The sequence below is a fragment of the Colobus angolensis genome, unplaced genomic scaffold (assembly GCF_000951035.1).
Source record: "Colobus angolensis palliatus isolate OR3802 unplaced genomic scaffold, Cang.pa_1.0 Scaffold228, whole genome shotgun sequence".
NCBI lineage: Eukaryota > Metazoa > Chordata > Mammalia > Primates > Cercopithecidae > Colobus > Colobus angolensis.
The window spans coordinates 4,422,436-4,446,768 of record NW_012115466.1 but is presented as its reverse complement, the minus strand read 5'-3'; the positions used below and the strand labels follow the sequence as shown (position 1 = coordinate 4,446,768).

Sequence of the window (24,333 nt, the reverse complement as noted above, 5' to 3'; positions counted from 1 at the left end):
AAAAAATCCTAATAAAAGTTTCTGCCTTGAAAATTAGCTTTTTACTGACATTTATAAATGGTAATTTCTCTGCCTAGGCATCTCCCTATTACTTGCAACAATTCTAAATTTTACTCATGTTAAGACCTTTAATTGTAAGTTATCCTGAAGATGTGCTTTAAATCCAACATTTTGCAATCTTTTAATCATTGAGATAATTTCATTTTATTGTGGAAATATACAATATTGCAGAGAGTAAACACAGGATGGAGTTTAGATGTTCAGTTTCTCTTTTAGGTATCAGGAGAAAAATACTGCATTTCTTAGTACCAGGCAGTGAGGTGCTGAAGCCAGCTGATTTTGGCTTTAAAAGGCAAATAGTGTGCATCTCTTCCCATTGTGCATTCAGAGATGTCACTCTGGTTGCTAGAAATCGACCATGGCAAGGTATTCACACCATAGAAATCAGTAAATGCTCCAAATCTCAGGGATTTTCACCCCAGAGACTGCTATTGAGCATTAACCAGCATACTACTGGTATTGCATATTAACATACATACAACTTCTATAACAATGTAGTAGCTTCTAGCTCTGGGGAGTCAAATGGACTGATTGTTGTTGTTGTTGTTGTTGTTGGGTGTGTATGTTTTACAGTTAACTAGGGACTTATTCATTTCTGTAGTAAAACTGTCACCATTAACTGTGAATCCTTTTTTAGTAGTAGGGTTGTATGCTACTTTGACAAGGTACCAACTACAAATATTCCCTGTAGTAAATAGAGTATCAGCCACAGGATCAACACACTTTCAAAGAGAGACTTCATAAACTACATTGGATTAAAGCTGTCCCAATGACTTTACACAAACTTTGAAGGAAAAAAATGAAATTGTTCTATGGACCATTCAGATAGAGCTTTAAGAGAACACCAAAACAATAGCAACAATAAAAATGAAACTTGATCTGGGGTAAGGAGTTACAGTGGTTTCAAATAATAATAAAATTATTTAAAAATGTTAAGTGTTAAAGTAATTCGGGTCAGAGACAGAATGATAAATATGTACATCTCTGAATCTTTTAGCAAAATAATAAAAGCAAGCAGCCAATTTTATTCCTTCAACTTTTCCTCCAGTGTACCATTCCCACCTCCATCAAACTGTGGGTTTCTATTAGTTAAGCAAAGGCAGAAAGCTTTAGAGGTTCTGGGGTAAATACATTTTAAAAACCTAAAATGGGGTCTTAGATAGCATAAATTTTGTTGAACTTGATATAGAATCAGAGCAATCAACACATTGAAAGTTTTTCAAACTAGTAAAAAATTTTCGGACTGACTTGCATTAGTAGATTATATTCAATGTTAAGAACAATTTAGAATAAGCATAGAACATTTTTAATGGAACTTTATCATTGAGAACATAGGTAAACCTTGGCAATTTTTTAAACCACTTCTAGTTAAATTAGTCCAGGTAGATTAAACCAGGGCTGGGCAAACTATGACCAGTAGGCCAAACCTGGCCACCTAGCTGATTTATATAGCCCCTGAGTTAAGAACGATTTTTATATATTTTTAAATGGTTGAGAAAAAAATCAAAAGAGTAGTATTTTTGTCATGTGAAAGTTATAAGAAATCCAAATTTCCATTAATAAAGTTTTATTGGAATATAGTTTCACCCGTTCTTTTACATGTCATCTGTGCTGCTTTCAGCACAACAAAAGCTGTGTTGAGTAGTTATCAAACATTATATGGCCTACAAAGCCTGAAACATTTCCTATCTGCTACTTTACAGTGTAAGTTTGCTTACCTATGGACTAAATGACACTTATTTTTAATTTGATATTTAAATTCCTTTTCTTTAACTTGAATCAAATTTGAGATCAATAATTTTCTAAAGGATATTAAATAGCTACATGTTAATTATGAAACATGTAAACAAAGAAATAAATGATGCATATGCAATCAACTGAGTTCATAAGAGATAATGTGTTCAGATTTTCCTTTTTCCTTTCAATCATCTCCAGCCAAAGGCTGTTGAGCAGCTGGTGAATCTTCTGCTTCTCCTCCCCAGAACAGAGAGGATAAAAGGGCAAAACTTAGGAGCTATTAAAAAGAGGTTATCAAAGATAATACTCAAGACAGAGAAAATAAAAGGAACTTATAATTATACTGTGTTCTATTTTTGATTGCTAAAAACATTAATTTGTCAAATGTATACTTTAAAATGTGCCCAAGTTTTATAAACTCTGTTTTGTTACTACTTCATTTTTTAAATACCAAGAACTTCCAATGATGGGAATTAACTGGACCTTCTCAGGACCTGACCGTGACTTTGGGTGCATCTGTTACAGTAGAGATGTGAATATGCCCTAATATCATTGCCCTGCTGATATGTAAATTCGGGTAACAACCCAGAGGAAAAGAAAGTAATTATTTCCAGATTAAGATTGGCCAAACACAGACAGAAATAGATTTTGAAAACTCATGGATTTTTTTCCATGAATCCCTTTAATTACTTCTCTTACACGGTATTATTAAATATGGTTTAGAATAGCTCTATCTCCATCTCTGTTCTTTTTAAGTTTTCATAAGTGTGGGAGCAGAGAAAAAGGGAATTTAACTTACAATTATTAACAGGCAAGATTTACTTAAGATTATGTGTTCAAAAATCAAATGACTTTGAGTTCTTCAGAGTTTGAGGAGAAGATGGTCATGCAAAGTACAAAGATCCAGAGAGAGATCTATTAACACCGGGATGGTGCAAAATTTATTTTCACCAGTAGAGTAATCTCCTAGGATGTCAGTAAAACAATTAAGGCTTAATTATCATTTGTTCAACATTTTACCCTGATAGAACCTCTGGTAGGGGAGCATGTTCTTTCCTGACATGACAGGAAAGAAAACTAGTAGTTATGAAATGACGTTTTCAAAGTCACAAAAGTGATAACTAATGTAGCCATGTTTAAGGCCAGGTCCTCTGACTCCAAACTCATGTCTTTTGGAACTACTGTTTAAGAAAACATCACAGAGTTCAAGAAAAGCACCTAAGAATACTCTTAAGACTTTTTTGATCATCTAATTTAAATAACATTTATTTAATGTTATTTGGTCTATAAAAATCTAGAATACGGATTTATTTTTTTCTCACGTTCCAAAAAAATCCCTTTGATAGTGTTTGACACGAAATTGAGATTAAGAAAGTGTTAGAAGCTCACATATATATGCACTCCTTGATATCTGCATGTGCTACGTAATCCACTATAGCTGGAGGAAGGAGATGAGGAGTACAATTAATACAAAGACATGTTTCTGAAACCAGTAACTAAAAAAATAGAAATATAAACAGAATATTGGAAAAACTAGTATTTTTTTGGTTGTGTGTGTTTAAAAACAGTGGCTTGGCATTTCTCTCTATTGCATATTAGATTTGGATAATATAAAATTACACTTAAATCTGTTTACAATCTCATTTTGGAGTTTATTCCATTTGTTAGCTGCCACTAAAGAGTATTTCTCATTTTGCTTATTCAGGATATGCGTATTCTGTATGTAAGACTTTGGTATGTGTGATCCTCATTTCTAAGATTCCATACAAAATGATAAAGGATTCTGTTTTGCAAAACTGAAGTATGAAATAGTAATATCTCTCTTTGTGGTACTCAAGACATACTGATTTGATAATTTCATTTTGGAAACTTTATCGGGAAATGATCTGAATTTACACAGAAGAGTTAACTTCTTTTTCGAGAAGAGGCCTTAAAATGCCATTGAATTTTATTGATTTGCTCTGAGAATCACTGCACTGCCCTTCAAGAAATCTGAGCTGAATTGAAACGACATACTGCAGTTGCTGTGTCAGAGTCAGAGCCATTTGTCTCACAACATTACACAGTATATATTGAGACTTCAGATACATTTTGCTTGTCTAAAATACAGCTTTTACATTTAAGTCATTTTAATGGCAAGCTAGTATTAAAACTGACGATTGGATCTTCTGATGTGGATTTTATTATTAGTACTTTGCTTGGCATCCAAAATTTAGTTCCCTACAAAGATAGCCCTTGACAGAATGTTATTTGATTATCCAAATCAGTACTCACACTTTTTCAAGAAACCTTGAAGAAAATTAATTTCCTGCACTCTGCCATATCCCATACTCCTAACTTCTTTGAGCTTGAATACTTTTTCTTTACCTTTTCCAAATCTCATAGTTTTTCTTCTCCTCCTGAATAGGATCCATTAAAAGGAGGTGAGTTCACTTAGAGGTCACAGCTTCTGTCTGTTGTCCTGACCTTTCCATAGGAATACACACATGACTGGCCCATGTCTTACTTATTTCCTCAACTGGTGAGGATTTCAGAATTGACATAGAAATAGCTTATGTTTGACACTGAAAATATGATTTTTCAGAGAGTTTATGTAAGAATTTTAAAAATGTTATATCCCAAAGTTACAGGTCAACCTGATTTCATAACAACATTTCATGATAGTTATTCTTACATAGACTTTCTCTCCACAATATGGAATAATTTAAGGTTACATTTATTATTACACATGAACTTTGAGTAACCTGTGGCTACTCAACCCAGTGTTCAAGTTGGCAAGCCTCTGGCAACTGTATGTTAATATTTGATTGTGGTTATTTCAACAGACTTTATAGTCTTACTCTTTTCTATTACTTGGAGATAATCAGAGAGTAGGCATGGAATAGTGAATTTTGGTTTATTTCTGGGCCAAGAGAGAGCATGATTATAATTATATGAGGCTATAACTATTCTGTGAACCCACAGTATTAAGTCTAGAGATGATACCAGGAGCATTCATTTAGCAAAAATGAGTTTTGTGAACTACTGTGTGCCAGGCACTGTTTTGATGCTGGAAACAGAGCATCAAAGGGAGGCTTAGTACTTGTATTACAGAGGTCTCATGGGGTAAAACAGATAAACACATAAAAGTACCGTGTGTTTACTGCTATAATAAAAACGCTACAGGAATTTGGGGGTTTACCACCCAACTTAGCTTGAGTGTGTCACAGCATTCTATGCAGATGAATGGCACTGTAGAGGTCTGGAAAAGTTTAACGTGAGGAAGAGACTTGTGAAGTAAACAGGGGACAGGTCAGAAAAGGCATTGCGTGTTCTGTTAGGAATTTATCCCGGGGAAAAACGGAGAGCATTGACGGGCTTTTTGGAGGGTAACGGCCTTATTAGATCAGATCGGCAGTAATCCAGGAGGAAAACTGGCGACTGGATCTAAGGAAAAGGGATTAGTATGGGGAGGAGAGGATTATCAGGAGAGAGAACAGACCAGACTTGGCTACTGACTGAATGAAGGGAGTGATGGAAATGGAGTACTCAGGGTCAAGAATGGTGTGGACAGATGACGAATCTTTTAACTTTGGTCATATGCGCTATGTTAAAGAGTTTTTGCATGGTAAAGATAATTTAATCTTTGTACTTTGATGATCTGAAATACATTTATGTAAAACATAAACATGTTTCTCTCAATTATTTAACAAGTAATGCTCTATACTACTGCATTTACCTTTTTGTTACTAGAGGGGACAGATCGAAGCTGCAGATTGGGAAGAGGTGATTAAACAGTGAGAATTATCTATTGGTGAGGCCAGGCCTACATATCAAGGTAGCTGTGCTCTAGGTACAGAATATAGAAGAGAAGGTAGGAAGGTATACCTGTGGGCAAGGAGCGTCGGAGGGCCTCCTGAAACAATGAAGCGATTGTTGAAAGCTGGGACAGTTAGTCTTCTATTTTAAAATCTCAAATGAGAGTTGGTGTCAGTCTCAGCCAAATTCCTTGAAATACTGTCATATATTTCAGGGAGCTGTAAGGCGATCTTTTATTACATCCTTTCAAATCCTGATGTGCCCTCTAGAAGTTGGCTTTAAAATACTTGTAGTCTTTTTTCCCCAGCACAAGTCTTTTTTCCCCAGCACAGACTCAGAAGACTCTTTTTTTTTTTTTTCCATTTCCAAGCAGCTACAAAGTTTACTTTTAAAGTAGAGGTTTACTTTTCTAAGAAATTTTTGAAGGACTCCCGTATGACAGTACAATTTAAACTTTTAAGAACTTCATAATAGATTGAACTTATAGGACTGTGGGCTGCCAATTTTATTTTATTATTTGGAAAGTCAGACTATCAGTGGCTTTTGATTTGCATATAAATTCTTTTGGGCTCCTTTTGTTTCATTATTGCATGGCCTTTTTAAAATAAAAGAGGTATATGTAAATATCTCCCTTTCTCATTTTTAATATCTCCTTTTATCTCTCCCTTTCCCCTTTCCAATTTCAGTTTAGCAAAAAAATTACTCTTGGACTAGTTACATTTAAGGCATTGTGCTAGCCCCGGAAAGACAAAGAACCTAGGAGGATACCTCTAGGGTGAAGGGGTTAAAATCTCTTTGTCCTGGCTTCTCTCTTAACTTTCACCTCTTTCTATTTTGCTTAATTTTTCTTCCTTTTTTTTTTCCCTCCTAAATGAAGTATACTTTTGGGTATATGTGAAAATAAAGTGGTCTTTTTTTTTTCATTTAGTTTCAAGTACACAAGCACGAATATGTGATACATAGGCCCATTGAATGTTCCCATTTCAGTATGGCAGCTAGAGGAGGATATGGAATCATATCTTGAGGGAAATACCCATCCTCATATCTTCAGAATTTCAGGGGAGGAGATACTCATATTTCTTTTCTGAGCCACTTTTTTTTCTAAGAGGGAATGCCTCTGACCACACAAAGATATGTTTGCATTTATGATTCTGCTTGCTGGTCAACAAAGTGATGGTGATAAGATTTGACAGAAAATGCCAACAGATACGAACAAGAGCAAGTTATTTTCAGGTAGGTAAAGGAAAAGCTTACAATAGCACACACTGATTTCACAAGACTGGTGATATTGCAGTGTTCCCAGTGAGAGGACCAACCTGCCCTGGCTTTCCAGGCCCATAAAGAGCCTGATATTGCTGCTTCTGCCCTCTTCTTGAGGTGAGAATCCTATCAAAATTTTGGAAAAGCTCCTCTTTCTAGTTTCATGGGGTTTTAAACCTCTGTGGCTCCTCCTGACAATAAAGTTCTGGCTACCTGCCTGATGCAAAGAATTAGGTAACAATTTCAGTATTTCCCTGTCTGTTTACCTGGGTTCTCTTTCCCATGTGGACTATCCCCATTGCAGCGTGAGGCCTTGGGCCTGCCAGAGGTCTAGTCCCGCAGATTCCAACTTCTGTTAGTTTTTACAGATGAATGGCACTGCAAAGTCTTGTTATTTGTTTATTCTTGTTTTACACAGTTTAAATTTGCAACTTCAGCTGAATTGTTAAAAAGACTCTAGAGTGAGGAGAGCCAAAGAGTCCATATTAGCTTCCAACCCCAATTTGTACTGCCCACTTAAAGCAATACGTTAAGAAAGATTTCAAGGCTTCATACTGGTTCACTGAGAAAGAGCTCTGGTCCATTATGTATTCCACAGACAAGGGAAGGGAATAATGGCATGCATTCCTGACATTTCCCTTTCCTGGTCTAGCACTATCCTAAATCTTTAAGAGAGAAGAGAGACTTCTTCTGTGGCCCTCCCTTCTCTCTTAAAGGGTGGATGTGATAAGAAATACATCACTTGGGGCATTTCAAGCAAGCACAGAAATGTTTGGTGAAAGTAACAGAAGACATGGATCCAGCAGCACTTTCCCTAGCAGGTTTGCCTGTATAATTCCAAAAGAAGTCTCAGGGCATAGCCTTTCCTTGAAGCAAAATATCTGTCACTGAATGGTAGGATTTGTGGGGTTCTGACAACTCTTGTCTAACAGAAATAAAAATCTCTTTCATCAGCTTATGGGTAGTCCCTGAAATTTAATCACAGGGGATGTATTCCTGTAATATACTAGGAGATTGAGCTCTACTGTGTAAACAGAATGTAGAATTAAAGAACTCGGACTGAGAACAGACACAAGGGCAATGGATTTTAATACTATTGTTTTCTAGTTGAGGAAACAAAGGCAACTTAACCAATAAATTATCTTTAATTTCAAGGGGAAAGAGAACCCGTATTTGTTCACTAGTTACTGTAGATTGTTTTATAGATTAGGAAACTGTAGAGAGTTTAAGTATTGTGTTTAACATCACACAGCTAAGTTAGCGCCACAATCATAATTTGAATCCAACTTTATCTGGTGCCTAAACCTATGTGCCCTTTGCACTTGATCGCATTGTTCTCTTTCATTAGCATTTTCTCCATCCATTCTCCTCCCTATCCCATTCACTTACTGTGTGTGTATCTTACTCTACTGAAATCTGATCTCTTCTACTTTGGACCTTAGTAAGATTCTGATAAACTAATTGATGATTTATATTAATAGTTGATGAAACTCAATGCCTTATGACCTTTATTGTGTACCTACTTTGGGATAGTCTCTAAGGATATAAAAGAAATGTCACCCCTGCCCTGAAAAATTCCAGAGTAGCCCTGTGCTTCCATCTATCTAGTCAACCTGTCACATTTTTGTAAAAAAATTTGTGATAAAATTATTGCTACATTTTTTCGTCTTTCCCATGATGGAGGCAAAACAGTGGTTGATTCTTTGGGCTATTTCAAATCTACTTTTTCTATATCACTGTATTTATTTCCCTTCTGTCTCCCTTTTTAAATTAAATATTAAAAATGTTAGCCAGGCATAATAGGTGCACCTGTAATTCCAGCTACTCAAGAGACTGACACAGGAGGATCACTTGAGCCTGAGTTCCAGGCTGCAGTGTGCTATGATCGTGCCTATGATTAGCTACTGCACTCCAGCATGGCTAACATAGTGAGACCTCATCTTTAAACAAACAAACAGACAAACAAAAAGAAAAAGAAAGAAAGAAAGAAAGAAAAAAGAAAGAAAGAAAGAAAGAAAGAAAGAAAGAAAGAAAGAAAGAAAGAAAGAAAGAAAAAGAAAGAAAGAAAGCCACGTTACTGAGGCTCTCTTTAATTAATAAATGCTTGAAAAGGTCTTTGTAACCCACAAATAGTTACTAAATAAATTTAAACTATCTACTTCTATGGGTTTGGGCATTTTCTTGCAAGAAACAGTTGAAGATCTTTCCAATCTCCCAGGCCTGGTAGTCATTAAAACTTAAAGAAGTATAATTGGTGGCATGAAATATCCACATCTCATTGTTCCTGGTCAAGCTCAGCAGGCAGGAAAGAGTCAAAAGTCAGGAAGCCTAAAGCTCTGCTTCATTATAAAGAAACACCACCACCAGCATTTCTCACATTTCTTTTGGAAAGAATATTTAAGTGTAAGGATATTTTCCCCAGCAATTCCTTGTTATTCATATCAAAATGTTATGTCAAGTTGATTTCCTCTTACCGTGACGCATCACTTAAAATACCTACCCATACCTTTGTCCAGTTAGTGGAGAATACTTCATTTGTGGTATTTCTAAGAGTCCAGGATTCTACAGAGAATTTCTTCAGAGTGAAGAACAAGCACTCTACTTCCCCATTTCCCTACATTTCTGTGCTAGAGCTGAGTCCTCCTCTCTCTTTTTATCACATGTAGAGAGTTCTTAGGGACTATGAAAGAAATGAGGATCCAGGAGAAGTAGTAACTTAGATTGCTTTATCTCTCTCTCTCTCTCTTTTTTTTTTTTTTTTTTTGACAGAGTCTTGCTCTGTCACACAGTCTCTAGTGCAGTAGCATGATCTCGGCTCACTGCAACCTCTGCATCCCAGATTCAAGCGATTCTCCTGCCTCAGCCTCCCGAGTAGCTGGGATTACAGGCATGCACCACCATGCCAGGCTAATATTTGTATTTTTAGTAGAGATGGGGTTTTACCATATTGGCCAGGCTGGTCTCGAACTCCTGACCTCAGGTGATCCACCCACCTCGGCCTCCCAAAATGCAGGGATTATAGGCATGAGTCACCGTGCCCGTCAGATAGCTTTATCTCTTTTACCTTTCAATCTACTATAGAGCTAAAAGAGAAAACAGGACAACTTTTATAGAGATATTAATTACTGCATGTTAGTTAAAACTCTAAAAATAAGGCACAAATAAGGGACCATTTATACCAACTGAATTGGAAAAATATGTATATTTAAATGATAATACCTAGGCTAGTTTGATTGCAGTAAAAACATCATACATATCTAGTGGTTCTTAACCCAGAATTGTGCATTAGAACCACCTGGGGAGTTTTTGCAACTTACCAATACCAACCTTCCACTTCAACCTCAAATTCTGAGTAATAGAGTAAAAGAAATGATGCTTTTTAAAAGTAATTTTTATAATATCTTTAAATAGCCACACAAAAATGTTTGTGTTTTCAAACCTCACAATCTCACTTGTGGTAGGCTATCTTTAAAAAACTGGAAATTAGGAAAAAGCTGCATGAGGAAAGCTCAGAGTTGTTTATTATTTTTAAAATTTTAAACAGCCTAAATATTGACTGTGCAATATAGTAATTTCTATCTCCATCACCCCATACTCACTAATATAACAGCACCTACCTATGCTGGTTTTAAAGTATTTCTAGTGCAGAGTTGACTATGAAATCAGGCATGGTACAGCCTACGTGTAGCAATGTCCATAACTCTAGTGGGACTGGCAAACTCAGGGGCAATTAATATTGATGTAATTGTGGAAATTACGTTAAAAAATAAACACTGCTTGTAAACAGCTAGAAGGAAATAGAGAAAAATGAAAATAATTTGGCTTGTTGAGATAATGGCATTGGGTAAGTTATTTTTCTTTCATTTAGAATTCTGTTAACATAATTTTGATGTCCATAAAAACATTTTTAATAGGAACTATTGGCAGGCTAAAGATATTTTTAGCTTTATTAATTTATCTAAAGATTGAAATGTAATAACATCAACTGGCCAGACTCAAGTAGCCTAAACCCAGTATTGTAAGAATCATTAGTCTTTTACTCTCACAAAGTCTCCCTCTCTTCCAATGAGGTGGGAAAATGGATCATTTTTCCATTACTGGCAAACATTTGTATTAGAACATTGTCTCCCAAGATTAACATTATTCATTTTAAGGAAATAACTAGCGTATGAATTGCATTCTATTAGCTAGTCATTAAGTCAGGAAGTCCTTGCGGAATGATTCAAGGAAAGTCAGATTTGGTTTCGGGGGAGGTTCAGTTAAGCTATATTAAAGAAAAAAAAAAGCCCAGACAATGGCATTTGGCACCTAGAAGAGAAAAGCGACTTGAACTTCAGTTTAACCCTGGGCTTAGCCATCTTTTTGATGATACATTTTCCCCAGGGACCTACACTGCAACTCATCCTTTATCCGAGGACTTTCCCAAACAGAAGCATCTCATCCTTCAGGCCTTTCCCTGAAAACAGTTCAATTCAAATAGGGATTTGTGTGTATCCTGTGCCAGGCAGAGTCACAGTCCCTGGTGTCCTAGACCGTACAATTTGAAATGAAGACTCACTTATTCCATTTCCGCTATTGAGCAATCGGTTTGCCTGGAGAAGCTAATGGTTGCTGGGAGATTATATTATTTTCTCACCTTCCAGTGGTTACATTTAAGTACGGACTTCTCAAGGGAAGCTTCGATGCAACCATCCTCCCCACAGCACTTTTGTTTGTTTGTTTTGTTTTTTTGAGACAGAGTCTCTCTTTTGTTGCCCAGGCTTGAGTGCAAAGGCACGATCTCGGCTACCGCAACCTCGGTCTCCCAGGTTCAAGTAATTCTCCTGCCTCAGCCCCCGGTGTAGCTGGGATTACAGGCATGCGTCACCACGCCCAGCTAATTTTGTACTTTTAGTAGAGATGGGTTTCTCCATGTTGGTCAGGCTGGTCTCTAACTCGTGACCTTAGGTGATCAGCCCTACTTGGCCTCTGAAAATGCTGGCATTACAGGCGTGAGCCACCACATCAGGCCTCCACAACATTTCTTACAGTGAAGACATGTTAGATCAATAGGGGAGAGATTTGCTAACCCAGGAGTCTCTAATATTAAACCCTAAACTCTCCTCAGACTTTATTCCAGGCACTTGACACGACTGGGTTGTTCATGCTCAGTTTCTTTCTTCCTCTTCCTGATCGTTGGTAGAAGTTTCAGAGGATGAACTGCTTCACAAATATTAATGTGCACACAAATCACCTGGGATCCTGCTAAAAATGCAGATTCTAGTTCATCAGAACTGGGGTGGGGCTTCAGATTCTGCAATTATAATAAGCCTTTTGATGCTGCTGCTTGTGTTATTTATCTCTAGCATCTGTTGAATAGCTTGGGAAATGAGCTAAACCTTGAAAGACAAGGACAGGAAAAAAATGACACTTTTCCTACAAGAAACAAGACTGGATATCAGTGTTCATTGCCCATTCCAGTAATACATGTGATCATTCTAAGCCTGAAATTTGGACTTTTGCTACCATTTTATTTTGCTTTACAGTGATTCTCTTCTTTTCTAATCTCACATAGGATAAAATAAGAATAATTAAGTAATCCCTTTATATAGCTTGTATTTTCTAGTATCCTTTTATTTAGATCTATAGAAGGTATACAGATTTTCAACTATATTCTACTAAACTTCTTAAGATTCTAAAATCACTAAATTTTAATAAGTAATATATAATGCTCTCAGCAAGTGTGTGCTTCCTTGAGGAAAAGAGAAGCAAAAATATTTCGGTAATAATGTAGCATAAAAATATCCATTTGGAGTGAGAGACTTGATTTTAAGATTGAGCTGTTTTAATCTCATTGTCATTGTGGCCATTTTCTTATCTTCTCCAAGTGTTCTTCCTCATCCATAAAACGGATATGATAACTATATCAGAGGGTGTTGGAAAGTCAAAAGGAAAACAAATTTGAAATGCTTTGGGAACTGAAGACACTTTAAATAGCTGCTAATTATTAATTATTCATTACATTTTCATGTACCTTGCCTGAAATCACAATGTTTTATTGCATTTCACATACCAATATTTATGAATAGTACTAAATGTAAGCATAAGAGACTAAATTTGGAAAAATTCTCCTAAACTCACTGTATCTCCAGAAAGAAAACAAACTGTTACAATATCCAAAGAGAATTTGTTAAGAAAGCAATCCCCCAAACAATAAAAATGTACTAATTTTTGAAAAATAATTGTTTAAGCTATTGCAAGCTCCAGTGCTTTTTATAGCTAATATTCTTTTCTCTAGCTTTGCTAAATTTAGTAGTTTATCTCAATTATTAAGTGACAGTGATATGTATCTAAGAGGTGAAATAAATCTATGTTAACCTTGTATAGAATGGCTTCTAAAACAATGATCAAACTTTATGAGAATGCAAAAATACTCCTTAAATATTGTAATCATCCAGAAACACTGACACACATGTCTAATGAGTCAAAAATATTAATTTCCTTTTTCTCTCCTTCAATATATGTAAATGTTAGCAAGCCTGATGAAAGGTTGAATCAGAGATTAGCTCAAAACTGTCAAGGAGAATATCAAAACGACACCTTCTGGGGCATGTAGGCAAACCAAATACTTAGTGGAGACAGGCTAATTTATCATAGTGCAGTTGCGATGGCAACAACAGTTCTTGGTGCCATGTGACCCAAAGCAGTTTCTGTTGACTGGCTCTAACTGACTGTCAGTTCAGCAAAGGTTCCACTGTTTGCAGTGAAAAGGAAGAGAGAGCATTGATACTTGTTGAAAAGGCATAATAATAATAGTGTATCTCAAACCCTGAAAGCATCCCTTTGTTTCCTCGAAGTTTATTTTTAAGCTGGCTAAAGGGATCCCTCTAATTTTTGTTACACAAAGACCCCTTATTTATTCACAGATTAAATATATGTCCCTCTGTTTACTAAGAATTCTATCTATGCCAATAGATTTGCAAACAACAAGAATTTAAATCTTTCAAGATAATAATCATGTTTTATTTACAATGCACTAAATTTTTTACAGAACTTTTTCTAGTGTATTTCATAAGATCACAAGACATCTGCTTGCATGAAATATAAGCCAGTAACTAAATTTCCTGCATATAATTTTTTCAAATGCAAAAAATGGAGCCTGACAGTGTTCCCCTCTGATGTGAAGAGAGCATGAGATCTTTAAGGAAGGTAGACAATAAGTATTCACTTTATTCTTCTTGTCTCCTTTTCACTGTTATTTTCATTGATGAGCAAGTAACAACGGCCACGGAGATAGTCACACTCTTTGATTCAACAATTCCACTCTCGGGATTTTATCTTGGGGAAACCTCACTAAAGGAATAGCTCTATGCCATAGAGGAGAAAGAATGAGATTTGGAGTCAGATATGAATTTCAAATCCTGGTTCTGCCACTCGCTCACTGACTGCCCTTGGGGAAATATTTTTCCTCCATGAACTTCAAGTTTTCTCATTTGTAAAACAGACTTGAGAGTATCCACCCTGAATGGTGTTCAGGAGCCTTATAAATCATATGTGCTAAGTATCTGGTATATGCCCCATGTATCTACCAGAGCTCTCGGTATGTGGTATTTCTAAGTGCAATATCATCTCTAAAAACACTGGAGAAACAATCCGTATTACTAGAATTAGAAAAATGAGAAAAATTAGAAAAATGACTTAGTAAACTTTATAAATGAGATGTATCAACAGAATTAAGCATGATCTAATCATTTAAAATTTTGATTAAAAAGATGACTATGGGAGAAATTTTATGATATAACAAAAATAATACTATTACAAAGAGCACAGGTAAAATTATGGACTTTATAATATTCTATCACTATATAAAATACACATGTCTGAAGATGGCAACTGGCTGAATGAAAATACTATAGAAATTATGATTACAAGTGATTACTGTGTTAATAGTGATCCCTCCTTTAAGGCACTTCACTGTCCTTTCCATTAAAAATATAAGGAAAGAAAACAATATAGAGGTTGCAGTGGTGAGAGGAACGTCTTCAATGGCTTACACCACCACCAACAGCAACTAGAATGCATTTAAAATCCCTCTTTATCTTCCACTTCAGAATACCCATTCACCGCAAGTCCATGGGAGGCAGAGGCAAAGTTAACTAAATATGGCTCTGCAAACACTTTTGTGTATGTTCTTGATATTCCCTGACCAGTACTGCCTCAAGGAAAAAACAGAAAACTATTTATAAGAAAGAATCCCTGTGTGAAAGAATTCTAAATTACACACCAAAGAAAGAGTAAGTGGAAGAAAAGTGGGAGAATGAGAGCAATTTGCAAGATTGATTAAAAGGTATGGTTCACCTTTGGAATGAATTTGTGTTCAAATTTAAGATTTAGATGTTTGATACCCTGGCATGTGGAAATAGCAGCTATAAGTCTTTTCCATAGGACTGGAAGTTCACTATAACCTGGAACTAATGGCCACAGGAACTAAGAGACACAGGATTTTCTAGCTGAGTCTTTTTAAGTGGCAGTTGAGCAGTTCACTGAGGGCCCGGTTCAGTGCTGACAGTCCAGGAAGGAGCCAGGAAGGCAGGTAAGAAGGCATTGACAGGGACAGCTGGGTAGGTCTCTCAGTGAATGCTGACATGCTTTCCTTTCTCAACATCCCAGCTAAACTGGCTAGTGTCCAGGTACTATTATCTACTCCAGCAAGGACAGGCCACATTTCATTTCATGCAAAAAGTATGTCGAGCAGAAGAACTCAGGAACAGCCAAAGAAAAGTGCTTGATTCTTTATTACACTCTTCTTATCTCAACTGCTCTGCTCCTGACTATGAGGTTTCTTAATTTACCAGTCTCTGTTAAAGAGTATTGCTGTTTTAAAGCAGAAAAACATATACTAAAACGATTAAAAATATAGACTGAAAATCCATCTTGTTGGTCTTCATGGAAATTCTGTTAGTCATTGTTAGAGTTCCCTACCTAAGTCAAAATCACACTGCACTGCAGGAAACTTATATGGTGTACTCAAAACAAGAAAATGACATCTAAACTCCAGTCTAGTGTGGTCGCAACTGGCGTCTTCATTAGCAAGTCAAAGTGATCACATGACATTTGGTTGCTCTGTACTTCCTTACAATACACAGTTGATATCTGTGGTCTGTGGTTCTGCCTCCCTAGGTACTCCAACAACCATCTCTCTTTGAGGTCTCACCACTCTCTAGCATGTGGCTGAGTTCCCATTGTTGTTTTCGTGACAGAAGTTTCCCCTCCCACATCCTTAAAGAAATCACTCTTGAATCTGAAGGAAGCCTCTGCCCCACTACCACCTCTCACATTCACTTTGCCTCTTCTTCAAAGGGTTTAGGCTTTTGTGAAACAAAAGCCAGCAAGACTTACAGGCTCTGCCTGGTTTGTGGTCAGCCTTGTACTTACTCGGAGAAAATGAAGAATGTGAAGCATGGAGGCTACTTGAATGGCAAAAGGGAAAGGAGAAAATAGAGAGAAACACACACACACACACACACACACACAATGAGCCTTAATGAATATATGTGTGTGTGTGTATATATACACATACATATATACATACACACACACGTATATTTGATGAAGACTTACATCGTCAAGCAGCTCTGGGACCAAGTACAAGGTAGAGAATTTGTAGGGTATGTGTGTGGTGGCAGGGGATGGGGTTATTATGTAAAAGTGAAGCCCCAAGGCACAGGGACACTGAAACGGGAAGAGACTAAAACAAACGTGAATCAATAGAGGCAAAATCACCAGGTTGAGCGGAGTAACCATATGAGTTTCCTGACGTAGGCCCTTCACACTAGGTCAGCTCTAAAGATCACTGATTCCCGAATCAACTGTTTCAAGATTTTTGTTTTGACTGTTTTAAGTTAAAACAGTGCCATACTTTGTGTGGTGGTGTTCCTTAGAAGATGTGCCTGTACTTGAATGGAGCACAAGATTTTATTTTGAATGGCAAATAATCCCTGTGGTTTTTAAAATAATTGCTGCAATTACAAACAGCATTAATTATGACATTATTTTCTTTTTAATCATTTACACCTTCAGTTAGACTTGGGCTCTTAAGATTAGCTGGTTTGGGCAACATATTAACAGGACCAAGATCACAGGGACTGAATATCTTGAGCCAACTATGCTGACTCTATTTCATGATTATGGATTGTACTTCTAACCTCAGCCCGCAAGTTTTGAAATGCATTCTTCTGGTCTCAAGGGGTATTTTGTAAGAACACATGAACAAATCGATAAAAATCGATTTCCTATTGGAAAAAACTCAGATTTTATGACCTATATCTTATGAGTAACCAGCACCTCTGCATATGAAGAAACATAATTAATTAATTCATTTTCAAATGGAACTGTCTACAAGGATGTCAGGGTAAAACAAATTTACCTTAAAAACATTGTTTACTCTTGACAGATCAGTAGTCTGAAGACTATATCTGCAGGCGGAAAATGTACTGCTCTTGAATGATATCCAAGTAAGCTTTTCAACATTTTCCAAGAGCATTTGAGAAGGAAAACATATCCCTTATCAAGGATTCTTTGCCTTATAACTAACCAGGTAACTTCTAGAATCATTCTCACCATTGCTGATACAATCTATTCAAAATAATATCATGAAGAAGGCCGATTTTATCTGTCATCTATACAGATACTGTTGTGAGTTAAAGTAAGTTTGCTAGAAATAGTCATGGGAACCCACAGTTTTACAGGCTCGCATTCTATAACTGTTCTTGTCATGGGGTAGTCCCTTATTCAGACATTGAATAGTCTTTTTTCTTTTTTTGAAAAACCATGGTACTTATATTTTTGTATTCTTTTATTTTCAAGGATCATGTAGCTTTTTTTCATATTAATACTCATATGCAAAGCCTCTACTAGTCTTTCTTATTATTTTCTAATTTTTATTTTTTTAGATTATAGTAGCATTTTAGGCTGAATCAGGATTGTGTGAGAAAAGTAGCAGGGTTTTTTAGGTCATGGACTTTAATGTGGAGCTCCAAGCAGGCCTTGTCTTTCACTGCAATGGGTTAGCATGAGCATGTCTTACTCCTCCGAGCCTCAGTTTTTACATTTGTGAAATGTAGGTACTGATCCCCTATATCTTAGGTTTCTTGTGAGAATGAGATTAGATAAGCACATCATATAAACTAGCATAGTGTTAGCATGTAGCACATACTAAAAGTATGATTATGATGTCTTACTATGATCATCAGATAATGAGGAGTTTAAGTTCAGTTGCCTTTCAGCTACCCTACTATTGCTTAATTTTTTTTATTTTTAATAAATAAATAAATAAATATTTTATTTACCCTACTATTGCTTAATTATTGTTTAATGAGTGACCTCTAATGGAGTACAGAGCTCAAAACACAATTGGCAAAACATTATCTGTGGCATGCTCCAAATATTTTGCTCATTCATTCACTCATTCATTTATTGATCACCATAAATGGAAGGACTGGACACAAGAATATAAGCTATAGCTTAAGGAAATAGATAGGAGAGGCACGTTATTGCAATATAGCCTAATTATAATATTTTATATCAAATAATTTAGATACATGTAAAAGTTTTTTTTTTTTTTTTTTTTTTTTTTGAGACGGAGTCTCTCGCTCTGTCGCCCAGGTTGGAGCGCAGTGGCAAGATCTCAGCTCACTGCAAGCTCCGCCTCCCGGGTTTACGCCATTCTCCTGCCTCAGCCTCCCGAGTGGCTGGGACTACAGGCGCCCGCCACCTCGCCTGGTTAGTTTTTTGTATTTTGTAGTAGAGACGGGGTTTCACCGTGTTAGCCAGGATGGTCTCGATCTCCTGACCTCGTGATCCGCCCGTCTCGGCCTCCCAAAGTGCTGGGATTACAGGCTTGAGCCACTGCGCCCGGCAAAAGTGTTTTGTAAATGTTGTCATAATAATAATTAGGACTACATGAAAGACATTAGATATGGTGCCCTTCCAGAGAGCAATTTCAGTAGAATGACTCTTTTAATGCTATTTTTATTTATTGTAATACCTAAAGAAATACATATTCCAGTGAGGCATTCACAAACAACATGAAAATTTCAGATGAGGCCACCTTTTTATAAAAGTGCTTAAATTTGACCACACTGGAATATAGGATGCGTGTTCCAGTTTATCCATAAAGATACCCTAATATTCTGAAGTTAAGGATTCATTGGATCTTGCTGAATACTGACAGCAAATCTAAAATGTCTTAACTAGTACAATTAAAAAAAAATAAGAACAAATGAAATTTTCTCGATGGTTTCTTGTGATTGGACCAAACTGTCGAAGGAAGCAGAAAGTAGAAAAGCAGACTTGTTTTATGTAAATGTGGGTGTTTTGTTTTGTTCTGTTTTCCAACTTCAGACTACAATTGCTGAATAAGCTAGTTTCCAGCTTGCTACTCAATCAAGTGAGAATAGCATAGAACGGGAAGAAGGCACACATTGCTTAAAAATTACTTCTAGCAAGAAAACCTGAATCAGTGCACTCCGAAGTCAAGTTGATAAACTATATAATGGAAATTAATGACAAATTTAAAGATCTAATTTGCAGAATCTGATTTTGCTTCACTATATGAGAAGGGATTTCATGGATTTTATAATAAAGGAAGATTACAAAGAGACAATAATCTCTTGGATTACTTTATACCTTCTCTGGATTGATACTTTATCACGGGTATTGGAATCAGTCACATATGAAACTAAACTGACTATAATTTTAGACAAACCTTGTAAGTCTTAGTTATTTCTTTTGTAAAAATGGGAACATTCATATGTATAAAATATTCAATAGTGATTGGCATAACACCAGGAACATAATCAATATTCATTACGTATTAGTTTAATTTTGCCTAAATTTTTAATACAGATACTGATACTTTTCTTAAGAAAATAGCAAAACCAGAATTTAGATTGAATACAAAAGTGATTTTACTGAAACAAGAGAAAAGTAAACATACCCTTCTTTGCCTCTACATTTTTCTAAGCCCTGACCTAAAATTGCTCATCCTAAGTCCCCTAGTGATAGTTATATCAATTACTTCCTAGTCAGTAAGATGTCTAAGCCAAAAGTAAGGCAGAAATTCTGGAGAAACTGGCCATCAGCAGACACAGTGTATAACTGCCTCCATCTGATTGAGAAGTCTCATATCCATGACACGATGAAATTTTATCAGCTGAACTTAGGAAGGGCGCTCTGAAATTCTTACAAAGCAATATTGTGCGCATGCATGCGCGCGCGCGCGCGTGTGTGTTGGCCCTTATCTGGATTTATTGTTGATGAATGGCTTGACTTTAAATCAACAGGCTATGATTTAAACCATTTCACTTCCTTTCAGCTTGTCCGTTGGTAAGTTAAACTTTTAAATTCAGTCCCTTGTCTGTAAAACTGCAGCTTATAAGAACACTTACCTCTAAGGCTGTTTTATGAATTAAATGAGATAGTGTATGTAAGATGGTTATCATATTGACACCTATTAAGTATTCAGTCATAGTACTTGTTCTTATTATTTATTAATAGAAGTAATGTATTCATTTCTTAATATCTTCCAAAATTTGAAATTTGTAGTTCTTTAAATGTATTTATGTGAAATCTTAACTGTGCTTACTTAATGCTTTGTTAAGTGTTGCGACATGAAATGACCTCACCATTATTATCATTACAGTTCTCTGTAGCTTGCTACACATCTACAAAACGTATCAAACACCTGAATTTTAAAATGCATGGAATGGGCCAGGTGCGGTGGCTCACGCCTGTAATCCCAGCACTTTGGGAGGCTGAGGCAGGCGGATCATGAGGTCAGGAGCTCGAGACCAACCTGACCAACATAGTGAAACCCCGTCTACTAAAAACACAAAAATTAGCCCCATGTGGCGGCATGTGCCTGTAGTCCCAGCTACTTGGGAGGCTGAGGCAGGAGAATCACTTGAACCCGGGAGGTGGAAGTTGCAGTGAGCTGAAACCACGCCATTGCACTCCAGCCTGGGTGACAGTGAGACTCCGTCTCAAAAAAAAAAAAAAAATATATATATATATATATATGTATACAGAATGGTAGCATCTTCTAGTCCATTTATTGCCTTTATTCAGTGTATCAGTTTCCTATTGCTGCTGTAACAAATTACCACGTATTTAGTGTTATAAAACAATATAAATTTATTATTTTATAGTTTTCAAATCAATGTGTCTACAGGATTGTATTACATTTGGCAGCTCCAGTAGAGAATCTATTTTCTTGCCTTTACTATCTTCTAGGGGCTGCCTGTATTCCTTGGCTAGTTCCTCTGCTGGTTTTGAATAAACTAAGAGTTCAGCATGTTCAATTGTCATTTTCTCTCTCTCATTTTGCTTAAGTCACCACATCTTTTATCCTGATTCTCACTCTCCTACCTCTCTTGTTTTCTTACAAGGACTCTTGTGATTATACTGGGTCCACTTGGATAATCCAGGATAATCTCTGTATCTCAAGATCCTTAACTTAATCACAGCTGCAAAATCTCCTGACAAATGTATTTATAAGGTAACATATTCAAGATTCTGGAGATTAAGACTCAGGCATCTTTGGGAGGCCGTTTTCTATCTGCTACAGAGAAGATGAAGGAAAAAGCTGTTTATCCCCTTGAGGACATAAAGGACAAATTAAGGAAAAGATTCAAGTTTAATATTGTTCATATTTTACTTTACAAGCATATTTCAAAGGGGATAGAGCAGAAAAAAACATTTTCTTGGGTTTTTACCATATGACAGAATCCATGCGAGATAATTTTCACAATTTCATTAAATTGTCTAAGCCACACTCACTTAATTAGCCACATTTCACAGAAGAGGAAACAGGACTCCTAGGAAAATTTGTGAAAAATCATCCAGTTAATCATAGAATTAAGGATTTGAAATAAGTCTGGCCAATTCAAAAATCCACACTCTTAACTAGGTCATGCTCTGTCTATAACTCATTGTATCTTAGCTAGAACAGTTTAAAAGAATTCCTAAAATAGGAATAAAATATTTAAGGATTTCTACGTCACATTAAAACGTCACATTAAATGGCTGATTGTTTGTACATTTTACCCATGATTTTATCTTCTATTGAACCAATAATGAAAAATATGCAAATAGAAATGTTCTAGTACATATATACAGCTATTAAATATGCACAGTTTTGCTATAGAGGACTCATTTTTCTTTCTTAATAGATAATATATATTTTTCTAAAAATTTTATAAATCTTAAAATATATGCAATCAATGTTTAAAATATTAACATGGATGCTGAAGAGCTTTGTACTTAATTTAATCAAAGGAGAATCCTGGGATGCCTTTTTTTTTTTTTTTAATTTTAGTCTTAGGACTTTAGATTGCAAATTGCCCAGAGCAGGGTTGAGAGAGACACTGAGAAGAAAGGAGCAAATCTAATATCTTATGAAACTGAAAATTCTAATATTAATCTTCAGGCTGAAAGGAGAGACTAAATACAGATACTCTGAGACCATTTATGTGAGATAGAAATAAAAAAGGCTTGGATTATCTCTTATGGTTATCAAGTGTTCTACCTTACTGCTAGACTAGATTACTGTATATGAAGTACCAAATAAATGGCTCTTTGGATTGAACGATTCATGGACTCCTAAAGCAGGTGTGTTAGAAAGAAAGTGCAAATGTAAATGCTATACTGCCATTGACTGTGCTCATAAAATAATGAAAAGTGTAATATAATTTGTTTTTTTTCTGATTTGGGCCATATGTTGTATCATATCATATAAGAAAAATAGAAGACACAGGCTAGCACAAAGTTTACTCAAATGTCACAGGTGCAGATTGTTCTTGGTTGAAGGGACAGATGCTACCATAACACCTACCAACCTGCTAGTTTGGTTATTTTCATCTTCAGCCACCTTCAAACATGTGAGAATGCATATGAGCCATCACATTTGCTGTTAACTTCCTCTGAAACTCAAAGTTTAAGAGTCGGTAGCTCATCATACTCTATTAAACGTTCACACCCCCTGGTTCAACCTCTAGGTTTTAAATATTGGGGTCACCTGCTGAAGGAGAAAGATTGGTGAATAATAGAAGACTTAAGTGCTTCAGGTGTTTCAACCTCTGTCAGTCAGAACTTTCCAGTTCTTAGCTTGTTTAGGTAGAAAGAGAGAGAAAAAAAAGAGAGAGAAATGTTTGAAAATCACTGTTCTAGAACCTTGTGGCTGGCTGACAAATGTATACATATGTTTAAAATGAGAAGCTTATAGTTTCAAATTTTGAATCACAAATTCAAGGAACATGATATAAACCATGAATTGGAATTCAGCATATGTGTTTCAATTTCAACATCTTTTGTTGACTTACTTATCCAACTTACTTTTTAAGATGCCTTTATGTTTTGGGGGTTTAAATGAGTTAAACCTCAAAAATCATCCAAAGCAATTGGAATTTACATGAAGTTCATAGCAATAGATTTCACTAGAATTTGGTCCTTAATATATATAATTATATATAGTGTACATTATATATTTATATATATTTATATATTATATATAATTATATGTAATGTATAGTATACACTATATTATATATATTTATATACACTATATACTTTTATATTTATATAGTATATAGCATATATTATATATACTACATATATTAATATTATATATAATATATAGTATATATACATATATTAAGTATATATAGTATGTTATATATGGTATATATAATATATAGGATATAGTTCTACTATATATTATATATAGTAGAAAATAATTCAGTTGACTTTAGTAATATATTGTTTCAGTTGTAGTAATTTATTTTTTCTGTGTTCAAGTTCAGTTCATACAAAGAATGCATCTAGATATTTAAAAAAAGGTTTTCTTTCCTTTCTCTAAAGGCTTCATTTATACTGTTTTGATTGTGATCAAATCTCATTTATTTTACCCTAGGAAAATATTATTTCTCAGCAACTCAAATTTAATTAAATTTATTAATTTAAATTTTTATTTTGGTTAAGAGATTATCAAGATATTTTTCCAACAGGATTATATTACCCTCATTGAAGGAAACAATTAGCATGTGTATGAGTTCTTTGACTTGTCCCAAGTCATACAGCTAATGAGTGTTAAAACTTGAAATGAGCTGAACCCTCCTAGCAACTAGTATGTATTCTCATCAGGTTGTTCCTTCTTCTATGTATATAACCTTTGAAAATACAGTCATCAGAAGTTGACATCATGAAGAATTAAGTGGTGTTTATCATTGCTAATTGTAGTAGTTGGGGCTGTTTGAATCATTGGCTGACTGAAACAGACCCTTAGGGTGTGCTTATTCTAACTTGCCACTCATTTTCTAAGCAGAAGTTTTTTCTTTGTGCCACTCTGAATACATTATACCAACAGCTACAGCAGAGCCCAATTCAGGGTCTTAGCAACCCAGGGTGGTGCTACATAATTCCTAAACTTTACCTAATATCTTT

General features: G+C 35.6%; 1 protein-coding gene and 1 long non-coding RNA gene across 3 annotated transcripts in view; one reads left to right on the top strand and one right to left on the bottom strand.

The window, feature by feature from the left end:
- Positions 1–24,333, top strand: part of NLGN1 (neuroligin 1) — a 909,691-nt gene that overhangs the window by 498,547 nt on the left and 386,811 nt on the right. The gene's annotated exons all lie outside the window — the stretch shown is intronic.
- LOC105513292 lies at positions 12,387–23,033 on the bottom strand. The gene is made up of 4 exons (XR_001001986.1): positions 22,731–23,033; positions 16,754–16,853; positions 14,424–14,495; positions 12,387–12,755 (listed from the first exon to the last, which is right to left on the bottom strand). It is a non-coding gene; the product is annotated as an uncharacterized LOC105513292 (long non-coding RNA).